The sequence below is a fragment of the Ylistrum balloti genome, unplaced genomic scaffold, assembly GCF_031769215.1.
Source record: "Ylistrum balloti isolate Yb309-2 unplaced genomic scaffold, AGI_CSIRO_Ybal_v1 Utg369894, whole genome shotgun sequence".
NCBI classification, from domain to species: domain Eukaryota; kingdom Metazoa; phylum Mollusca; class Bivalvia; order Pectinida; family Pectinidae; genus Ylistrum; species Ylistrum balloti.
In genome coordinates this window covers 671,034-682,475 of record NW_026782025.1, presented here as the reverse complement: position 1 = coordinate 682,475, position 11,442 = coordinate 671,034, and positions in this window count along the sequence as shown.

Genomic DNA, 11,442 nt, shown 5'->3' with positions numbered 1-11,442 from the left:
TTTTGTTTCCCGATGTCTTCCATGACACTGCCTAACCGGATTGAGTGTGGTTTAACATTACTAAGTCGGTATCAAAACACACGTACTTAACGCATGCACCGACCTCGCATACATACATGCAGACCCACCAGGACAAGTACGAGAGTAATGTTCCGATGATATGTTATGTAGTGTTTGACATGGGTCGCATTCCTTTATCCGGTCATAACGGCACGCAGGAGACACGGTTTCGTTCCGCAAAAAAACATTAGAATCGCGTGGTAGTTCCAATATGGCGACCGATGACAAACTTTACCACACACTTCACTTTGAATATTTGTATTTTGGAAGTTTTCTAGATTTCTACTTTGTAACAGCATCATTTAAGAGCAACTAAAAGACACATATCTAATGGAGACTTTACATATTTTCAACAAATAATAAAAACATTCATTAACCGTACTGCTTTCTGTATTATAAACTCTCCTACAAAGTCAATGCATGGTGAGGACATTTCACATAAGATAAGGATAAGACATTAATATTTATATTCTGATTCTGCTGTAAATCATTTTTCAATTATTTTTGATCATTTTATTTGATTATCAACTTATTATTTGAATATGAAAACAGACCAATATCATGCGCATTGAAAAATACATATTGTGCAAATATTTTGAGGAATTCGTCATTTTATTGATAAATTATTTGTTTATAGAATGAGTACGGAAGTCAATTACCATAAATATTTTAGTTTGATATTAGAAACTTGTGTATTACGGGTTTCTTGGATTATATAATGATGGAAATGAAAATGATTGCTGTGCTTATCCAGAAACAATTTTTCAGTTCTTCAGAAATGTTATTTGAAAATTATGTTCCCAATCAATGCAAGAGCATGTAGGTTTTGGTAGGAAAATTTCTATCAATTGATAACCATGCATTTTCGATGAAGCAAAGATTATTTATTATATAAAATGTGTTCTTAATGTATCCTTACATTTATTGGCTTTATATGTATTGAATACAATTATTTTCAACAATGAGTATTGCACCTTGTACAGTTTCATTAAATGTTTGAGATAATGAACTATTACAATTTGTAAAACGTATAATAGTTTGCTTTCTTTACACTATTGTTAAAATCGTCATACAATTCCAGAGTTGAAATTAATACTGCAACCAAACATCTAATCGAATTGATTACTAATATTGTTATAGTGACTTATGTCTGATGGATGTAGGAGGAAGGTAATGTACGGCTAACGTGTCTTTTAGTGTTGGACACGGTCTGGTGGATGTAGGTGAAGGTAATGTACGTCTAACGTGTCTTCTAGTGTTGGACACTGTCTGATGGAGGAAGGGTGAAGGTAATGTACGGCTAACGTGTCTTGTATTATTGGACACGGTCTGGTGGATGTAGGGTGAGGTAACGTACGGCTTACGTGTCTTGAAGTGTTGAACACGGTCTGATGGATGTAGGCTGATGGTAATGTACGGCTAACGTGTCTTGAAGTGTTGGACACGGTCCGATGGAGGAAGGGTTATGGTAATGTATGACTAATATGTCTTGTAGTATTTGACACGATCTGATGGATGTAGGTTGAAGTAACGTACGGCTAACGTGTCTTGTAGTGTTTGACACGGTCTGATGGATGTAGGGTGAAGGTAGTGTACGGCTTACGTGTCTTGTATTATTGAACACGGTCTGATGGATGTAGGGTGAAGGTAGTGTACGGCTTACGTGTCTTGTATTATTGAACACGGTCTGATGGATGTAGGGTGAAGGTACTGTACGGCTTACGTGTCTTGTATTATTGAACACGGTCTGATGGATGTAGGGTGAAGGTAGTGTACGGCTTACGTGTCCTGTATTATTGAACACGGTCTGATGGATGTAGGGTGAAGGTACTGTACGGCTTACGTGTCTTGTATTATTGAACACGGTCTGATGGATGTAGGGTGAAGGTAGTGTACGGCTTACGTGTCTTGTATTATTGAACACGGTCTGATGGATGTAGGGTGAAGGTACTGTACGGCTTACGTGTCTTGTATTATTGAACACGGTCTGATGGAGGAAGGGTGAAGGTAATGTACGGGGAGCGTGTCTTGAAGTGTTGCACACGGTCTGAAAGATGTTTGGTGAGGGTAATTAACGACTAATATGTCTTGTATTATTGGACACGGTCTGATGGATGGGAGATGAGGGTAATGTACGGCTAACGTGCACAGGTCGTAGGTCTGATGGATGTAGGGTGAAGGTAATGTACGGCTAACGTGCACAGGTCGTAGGTCTGATGGATGTAGGGTGAAGGTAATGTACGACTAACGTGCACAGGTCGTAGGTCTGATGGATGTAGGGTGGAGGTAATGTACGGCTAACGTGCACAGGTCGTAGGTCTGATGGATGTAGGGTGAAGCCCGTATGATGACGTTCGATCGTGTACTTACTTTCTCAAAGTAACCGGTTGGTATTGATTCTATAGCATCAAGATGAAGTATGGCGTTAGGTGTAGAATCGGTGCCTACCATGGCCGACAGACTCGCACACTGCTGTTTCAGAGTTTTATTAAATAGGTGTTGCAGAACAGAAGAGATAAAGATCACAGTGTCCCGAGAATTTGGTACAGTTAAGAATTGTTTCTGTACAGGGTGGTCGGCCTCAGCTAATCAGTCTAAGTCTATCTTGTCAAGTGTTAACTATAATTTATAGCTTCCTATGCATTGGGTTAACACTAAAGGTACTGTTATATACATATAATGTAGAAAGGGAAACTTTTTATATTCAGCATCGTTCGTAGAGTACATGTTTAAACACAGATAACATATTATCTACTCTGTCGTCTGTAAGGTAAACCAAAACTATCGAAACATGTTAGTACTGACATAGTACATCAGATTTTATAGGACAGTCCCTATTGGTCTCTATTGGTGCCCTTTAAATGTTGAGACTGACGAGAAAAAACCCAGACACGGTTGAATGACAATGAAATTTTGTGATCGCTATATTTTGAGAAGTGCTTGACGGATCTTTTTAAACTTCACATTATAGTTCCCTTTGTTCCATCTGGTGGTGCCCATTTAATATTGGTATTTATGAGAAAACAAAACAAAAAATCCCAGTAGACTAAATCTTCATACACATAATCTGTGTAGACTAAATCTTCATACACAGAATCCCAGTAGACTAAATATTCATACACAGAATCTCGTTAGACTAAATCTTCGTACACCGAATCCCAGTAGACTAAATCTTCATACACAGAATCTCAGTAGACAAACTCTTCGTACACAGAATCTCAGTAGACTAAATATTCATACACAGAATCTCGTTAGACTAAATCTTCGTACACCGAATCCCAGTAGACTAAATCTTCATACACAGAATCTCAGTAGACAAAATCTTCATACACAGAATCTCGTTAGACTAAATCTTCGTACACAGAATTCCAGTAGACTAAATCTTCATACACAGAATCTCAGTCGACAAAATCTTCATACACAGAATCTCAGTAGACTAAATCTTCATACACAGAATCTCAGTAGACTAAATTTTCATACACAGAATCTCGTTAGACTAAATCTTCATACACAGAATCTCGTTAGACTAAATCTTCATACACAGAATCTCAGTGGACTAAATCTTCATACACAGAATCTCGTTAGACAAAATCTTCGTACACAGAATTCCAGTAGACTAAATCTTCATACACAGAATCTCAGTGGACTAAATCTTCATACACAGAATCTCAGTAGACTAAATCTTCGTACACAGAATTCCAGTAGACTAAATCTTCGTACACAGAATTCCAGTAGACTAAATCTTCATACACAGAATCTCAGTGTAGACTAAATCTTCATACACAGAATCTCAGTAGACTAAATCTTCATACACAGAATCTCAGTAGACTAAATCTTCATACACAGAATCTCAGTAGACTAAATCTTCATACACAGAATCTCAGTAGACTAAATCTTCATACACAGAATCCCAGTAGACTAAATCTTCGTACACAGAATCCCAGTAGACTAAATCTTCGTACACAGAATTCCAGTAGACTAAATCTTCATACACAGAATCTCAGTGGACTAAATCTTCATACACAGAATCTCAGTGGACTAAATCTTCATACACAGAATCTCAGTAGACTAAATCTTCCTACACAGAATTCCAGTAGACTAAATCTTCATACACAGAATCTTAGTAGACTAAATTTTCATATACAGAATCTGTGTAGACTAAATCTTCATACACAGAATCCCAGTAGACTAAATCTTCATACACAGAATCTGTGTAGACTAAATCTTCATACACAGAATCTGTGTAGACTAAATCTTCATACACAGAATCTCGTTAGACTAAATCTTCATACACAGAATCTGTGTAGACTAAATCTTCATACACAGAATTCAAGTAGACCAAATCAGTAGACTAAATCTTCATATACAGAATCTGTGTAGACTAAATCTTCATACACAGAATCTGTGTAGACTAAATCTTCATATACAGAATCTCGTTAAACTAAATCTTCATACACAGAATCTCGTTAGACTAACTCTTTATACACATTAGCCTTTTATAGGTAAAGTCTGGGTCGAGCCTGTTTGATAAAGAGGTGTGACGCTTGACCATGACGGAGAGCCTATTGCAGTTCATCGCCATGGTTGGTCTAAAATTACATGACTAATGACGACAGGTAAACGTGCATTCGGAGTCTACGTGTCTAAATATAGAACACGTACTTCCGGAAAGTGTTGTGTTTATCGTGTATGTCGCTGACGATATTTCGATTAAAGCTGGGAAATGTACAAGAAAAGGCAAACTAAAAGATTTATTCAATGGTTACTCCTTGATATATAACTTTCCGTAATCCTGAAGTTACACTAAACATTAAGGACATTGATGTCTCCAACAAAAACAAGCAGGACTCTATGTCACTAGCACTATGATGTAACTCATCGGCTGAATTCGGGTATTTGCCAGTAATTGCCTCAGCGCGTATGAATATGAATAATTAGGTTAAACGGCACTCGCCAGAAGAATAAGTTTAGAAAAAAGTGTACCAAAAATAATAATAATGAAAAAAAATTAGATAAAAATTAATTATATTATACCAGCAGCTGAGATTGAACGTGCGACACCATGAAAAATCCAAGAAAGTGGAAGTAACGTCTTACCGGCTGAGATATAGGCAGTGATGAAGAAATCAGTGACATTTTAATCGAAAATTCAATGTTGAAAGCATAAGCACTAAACATTTTTGATCCGATCTAATTTTTCATTTTTTCGGTATCAGCGCACTCCTGTACCAATTTTCAAGAACAGGATTTAAGTTACATCTCATCACACTAGATTAGGTTCTGTTGTCTAAAAGTTGGTACATTGATACATGTGTGCGCTGTGTGTCAAAATTGCATTTGAAGGCGGAGAAACATAAATGTTCTAGTGCATATTGCTTCAGGTAACAACTTTGACGATCTGTAGAAAATAACACATGACATCATGGATTCATCGAAATAGAAAAACTCATTTTCCAATTTTAATATTGGTTACATTTAGGTCGAATCAGGCGGTAACACACCATATTTTTTTCAGGTTTTAAGGCCATAATGAACTATAAACTCTTTAAGGTCCACAGATAATATACATGAGTCTCAGTACCATGTTTTGCGGGTTAAAATATTTTCATACTTACGTTCCCGAAATATTTATAGGACGTTCTAATGAAAAATTTTATTGTAATTGTGACACAGAAAATGCCCTCAGAGTGTATCAAGGACGCGATCAGTGGTTGTTCGCCTAGGAATCGATCTAACACGGCCGTATAATTGTTTTATTCCCTCTGTAGAACCCGCATGTCCGTGCCACGGCAAAAATGTTTGCTTAGATCCTATATCAGATTCTGCAATGAAATGAAGAAAAAAAAAGGATTAAAAGCATGATTAAGAATATTGATTTTAGTAATATCCCAAATAATGACTAATATAGCGTAACACGAACCAGTGATTTATACGCTGAACAAGAGGACAGCAACTTCCTGCTCATTCAAATGTCCATATGGTATGACCACTAAAAATACAGGGCGCTTCTCCAATACCTACATAGAAAAGGGATCCCAGGGGATCTTGGCGCCCACATTTGAGTAATCTCTATCGTTTGTATTAAAGCTTTGCTTTTCTTCTCCACTTTTCACTTCTTTCCGTTTTCCTGTTAATAATAAAAACTAAGATCTAACGAACGTTGTATATATATAGATAAATATAGATAAAAATTGTCCACTGTTAAAATTCCAGATGACCTGCCGACTATTTTGTTTTCTTTAACATTCAAACGATACAATGTGCATAACGTAGGATGAAGGGAAACCCATGATCGCTACTAGTCGGCCATTTTGTTTCACCGATCAGATTCAAAATTAAAAGAACACAACTAGGGACAGAGAAGAACCTACACATGAAGTTTGAAGAATATCCCTCCAGCACTTCTCAAGAAAAAGCTATAATACTTTACAGACGGACGCCAGACAACGAACAGACCATTCACGATGGACGATTTGAACAGCCCACCATGTGAAGAAGTTCGTCTTACTAGTTTTTAATTCAAATATATCCGTGACGATTGTCGTTCTCAATTATACCCTGTGTCCTTTCGTTCCGACTAACAGGATACACACTGAACGCCTTATATCGATGTAAGGCATATCAACTTATATCGGAATTAAAACGCGTGTACACTGCTACATGTCGTTGTGAACATTCCATTCAGTTACAATATGTCGTCTTACTTGATGTGACATGTTACATCCGATAATACGGTCAAAGTGAATAACCTTCGTGATTCGTTAAATTCTGTAGGTACCAAGTGTTCGGTCTGCATTTCCGGTAAGCAAAGCTTGCTAAGTAGAGGCTTCAGTAACATATTTCAAACATTGGTTTCGCTCTGTGTTCACAATATTATGTCAATAATAATGTATACAGTGGGTGGTGATTAGTGTAGTAGTAACGCATTCGCCTTTACACTGTCGACCAAGGTTCGAATCCCCCGATTTCATGTCAAAAGTTTGGGGTTACCTGGCTTACATCCGGACCTACAAGAGTGATTTAAAGTCGAACAACTTATTTCGCACTTGTTGTAATTTTCAAGAAATGAAGAACTAACATACACGCTTTCCCTTCTGTGATTGTTATGAATACGACAGCGAGTACCAAAACATCGACTATCTGATGTTTCCCTCTGAACATTAAAGCTCACACTTGGAAGTTACACACCTGGGCCAATGCGCGTACGCTGCACGTGTACAATCAGCTGCTGGGGCAGCGTATTGGTGATTAAGGGAGTTCCAGGAATACCTACATGGCAGTAGTTATTAAATTTAGTCAGCCTGATTAACCACACAAGTTGGCATATAATGAGCATGGAAGCTGATTGTCGGCGACCACACATCGTATTGACAAATTGTAGGGATGTGTTAATCATTGTCCTGTGCTCATTTGTATATTACTTGTACAAGCAAGTAAGGAAATCGTAATCGTGTAAAATTAGTATATACGACCACACACGATTAGGAGGCTGCAGTGATACACCGCTAGGATATATAATGACCATATACACTGGTATATAGTACGACCACGTGCGGTTAGGACCCCGTAGTTGTACAACACTGGTATATGGTACGACCACATGCGGTTAAGACCCCGTAGTTGTACAACACTGGTATATGGTACGACCACGTACTGTTAGGACCCCGTAGTTGTACAACACTGATATATTGTACGACCACGTGCTGTTAGGGCCAAGTAGTTATACAACACTTGTATATTGTACGACCACGCGCTGTTAGGATCCCATAGTTGTACAACACTGGTATATTGTACGACCACGTGATGTTAGAGCCCCGTAGTTGTACAACACTGGTATATTACCAATTAGGATCGGTTAGGATCTCATTATTTTAAAACACTGGTGTATTTTACCACCACGTGCTGTTAGGATTTCCTAGTTGTACAACACTGGTACATATATAGAATCATGTACTGTTTAGACCTCAAACTGTAAAACACTTTTATTTAGTACGACCAATGTGGTCAGCCGATAATGATCGTATACATTAAGCACATTGTACAAGATCTTTAAATAAGATACACGAAAACGGGGTCTGTACATGGATTTTAATCTCATAACTAAAAGTCAGAGTGGATCGTATTCGGCGCCCAACTTCTTACTCCGCGCTCTTACGGATTCGATTCATTCCTTGAAGAATTTACATCAAACATGAGAAACTGATAAAATACTATGATATCTCGGCCGATTTTAAGGATTGTTGACATAAGGCCAAGGTCCCTGTTATTAGCAGCAGCTACATTTCGTAATAAAGTTTTATTAAACTTCAGACACGTGTAAAGGACATTTTTTTGTAAAATATCTTGAGCAAGTTCAAGTTTCCTGGTTGTGAGGACAAGGTCAAGGTCACCGTTACTAATTTTAGAACATCTTTGTTTCCATTCTGGTGGTTTCATTCATCGACGGATTATGATAAATCATTCAACAGTTCTAAGGGACCATAATGTCTCGGACGAGTTTAAGGTTCAAGTCTGTAGGGTCAATGTCAAGATCACTTGGCTATTTTTAGACAATCCTTGTCAGCACTCAAATGACTTTATTTTTGAGGAATTCTTAACAAACTTAACACATGTTCGCTTTGCCATCTTTCATCAGTGAAGGTAGAAGCGCGAGGGGACTTGTATTGATTGTAATATGTTATTGATAAGTTGTAAAGTGGCTGGGGGCAGACAGCATTATTCACATCCGTTCCATTACACATTGATGATGAAGGTTAATTCTAATTTATGATAATGATTTGTGTGATCAAATATAATTCGCTTAAGGCAATCTTACGTCACAGCAGAGGAATGAACAAAACATTATTAAAGAACTTTATATTTCATGTAGAAAACACGCGTTCTTTTGTGACAAAATACATAAATATAATCTTAATAATTAAAAAAGCCATTAATAACCATTTCATAGTTAGCATGTACGAAAGAAATTGGCTGAAAAAAGACAATCGATTTAAAACTTGCCTGCTCTAAAACTAAATTTTCTGTACAGACAATACCGCACCAGGATAATTGATTTTCAAGACTTGTTGATTAGTTTTCTACCAAGAGTGGTACTAAATATGATTAAACACAGTTGCCATGGTAACTGTAAATGTTGTTTACGTTTAACTATCCAATAAGATAAACGGTAAAGAACTCTTTGTGGAGATCTCGTCATCGCTCTCGGAGGTGACACCCATCAATTTTCTCAAGCATACTAGTTCGTAATATTGTTCACAGATTTCGAAAGACATCAATACTATGTCAATTAAAATTCTTTATCTGACAGAGGAAATATCTGTTTTCTCCTGTAAATGGATATTTCCTTGTTGTCTGATTGGTGGTTCAATAACCTCTCTATAAATTCTCAGCTAAATTCCTTAATACATTCGTAATACATTGCTTGCTTGTCTTATTTCTCTTTCCAAAGTAATAGTGAGTATTATTTCTCAGAAAGGTGGGGTTGGTACTATTGAAATTAGACCTGTGTTCCGAAAATCAAAGTTGGTACAAGTAGTCCAGAAAGTTTGTTCCGGTTGGAACACAAAGTCTAATGTGGTACACAGAAAGTCAGGTTTGGTACACAGAAAGTCAGGTTTGGTACACAGAAAGTCATTGTTGGTACACAGAAAGTCATTGTTGGTACACAGAAAGTCAGGTTTGGTACACAGAAAGTCAGGGTTGGTACACAGAAAGTCAGGTTTGGTTCACAAAAAATCCGAGTTGGTACACAGAAAGTCCGGGTTGGTGCACAGAAAGTCATTGTTGATACACAGAAAGTCAGTTTTGGTACACAGAAAGTCAGGTTTGGTACACAGAAAGTCAAGGTTGGTATACAGAAAGTCCAGGTTGGTACACAGAAAGTCCGGGTTGGTACACAGAAAGTCAGGTTTGGTACACAGTAAGTCAGGTTTGGTACACAGAAAGTCCGGGTTGGTTCACGGAAAGTCAAGTTTGGTTCACAGAAAGTCAGGGTTGGTTCACAGAAAGTCAAGTTTGGTTCACAGAAAGTCAGGGTTGGTACACAGAAAATCCGAGTTGGTACACAGAAAGTCCGGGTTGGTGTACAGAAAGTCATTCTTAATACACAGAAAGTCAGTTTTGGTACACAGAAAGTCCGGGTTGGTACACAGTAAGTCAGGTTTGGTACACAGAAAGTCCAGGTTGGTACACAGAAAGTCAGGGTTGGTACAAAGAAAGTCAAGTTTGGTACATAGATATTCAGCGTTGGTACACAGAAAGTCCGGTTTGGTACACTGTTAGTCAGGTTTGGTACACAGAAAGTCCGGGTTGGTACACAGAAAGTCCGGGTTGGTTCACGGAAAGTCAAGTTTGGTTCACAGAAAGTCAGGGTTGGTTCACAGAAAGTCAAGTTTGGTTCACAGAAAGTCAGGTTTGGTACACAGAAAATCCGAGTTGGTACACAGAAAGTCCGGTTTGGTACACAATTAGTCAGGTTTGGTACATAGAAAGTCCGGGTTGGTACACAGTAAGTCAGGTTTGGTACACAGAAAGTCCGGGTTGGTTCACGGAAAGTCAAGTTTGGTTCACAGAAAGTCAGGGTTGGTACACAGAAAATCCGAGTTGGTACACAGAAAGTCCGGGTTGGTGCACAGAAAGTCATTCTTAATACACAGAAAGTCAGTTTTGGTACACAGAAAGTCCGGGTTGGTACACAGAGAGCCCTAGTTGGTACACAGAAAGTCCGTTGTGGTACACAGAAAGTCCGGGTTGGTACACAGTAAGTCAGGTTTGGTACACAGAAAGTCCGGGTTGGTACACAGAAAGTCAGGTTTGGTACACAGAAAGTCAGGTTTGGTACACAGAAAGTCAAGGTTGGTATACAGAAAGTCAAGGTTGGTACACAGAAAGTCAGGTTTGGTACACAGAAAGTCAAGGTTGGTACACACAAATTCCGGTTTGGTACAAAGAAAGTCATGGTTGGCTTACAGAAAGCTAGATTTAGTATACAGAAAGTCAGGGTTGGTACACAGAAATCTCTTTTCAAAATTAATAATGTCATTTTGAAAATCTGGAATATTGTTGATTATGCTATCGTCTCTCAAGGTTAACATTGGTGACGTCGTTTCTCAGTGAAATAGCATAAGAATTGGTAATTGTCTATTTAACTGTATCTTTGTTGTATTTTTTTAGCTGAACCTGGTGTAAACTGAAGACAGAATGTCATTATCGTGTACGCATGATATATTACACATAGCTAAAACCTTATAAACGACCCCTTACTTGCCCAGTTTCAATTCAATAATAGAATATATACACCAAATCGATTACCATTTCGTACGAACATTGGCACTTGAGACATAGAAAACCAGTCATATTAGCGATAGAGAGCCGACTAAGACA